Source organism: Nematolebias whitei, chromosome 11, assembly GCF_014905685.2.
Source record: "Nematolebias whitei isolate Nwh7 chromosome 11, NemWhi1, whole genome shotgun sequence".
NCBI lineage: Eukaryota > Metazoa > Chordata > Actinopteri > Cyprinodontiformes > Rivulidae > Nematolebias > Nematolebias whitei.
Genome location: NC_056508.1, coordinates 17,787,982 through 17,788,452, shown reverse-complemented (window position 1 = coordinate 17,788,452; position 471 = coordinate 17,787,982). Strand labels below are relative to the sequence as shown.

The 471-nt window shown below is 29.5% G+C and overlaps 1 protein-coding gene across 1 annotated transcript in view; it reads left to right on the top strand.

Annotated features, from left to right (window-relative positions):
• Positions 1 to 471, top strand: part of LOC119417497 (cytosolic sulfotransferase 3-like) — a 9,589-nt gene that overhangs the window by 6,039 nt on the left and 3,079 nt on the right. The gene's annotated exons all lie outside the window — the stretch shown is intronic.

Sequence of the window (471 nt, the reverse complement as noted above, 5' to 3'; positions counted from 1 at the left end):
CAATTAATGTACATACCATCTACAATTAATATACATACCATCTACAATTAATGTACATACCATATACAATTAATGTACATACCATCTACAACTAATGTACATACCATCTACAACTAATGTACATACCATCTACAACTAATGTACGTACCATCTACAATTAATATACATACCATCTACAATTAATGTACATACCATCTGTAATTAATGTACATACCATCTACAATTAATGTACATACCATCTACAATTAATGTACATATCAAGATTTAATATACATTCCATCTACAATGAATGTACATACCATCTACAACTAATGTACACACCATCTACAATTAATGTACACACCATCTACAACTAATGTACACACCATCTACAACTAATGTACACACCATCTACAATGAATGTACATACCATCTACAACTAATGTACATACCATCTACAACTAATGTACATACCATCTACAACTAATGTAC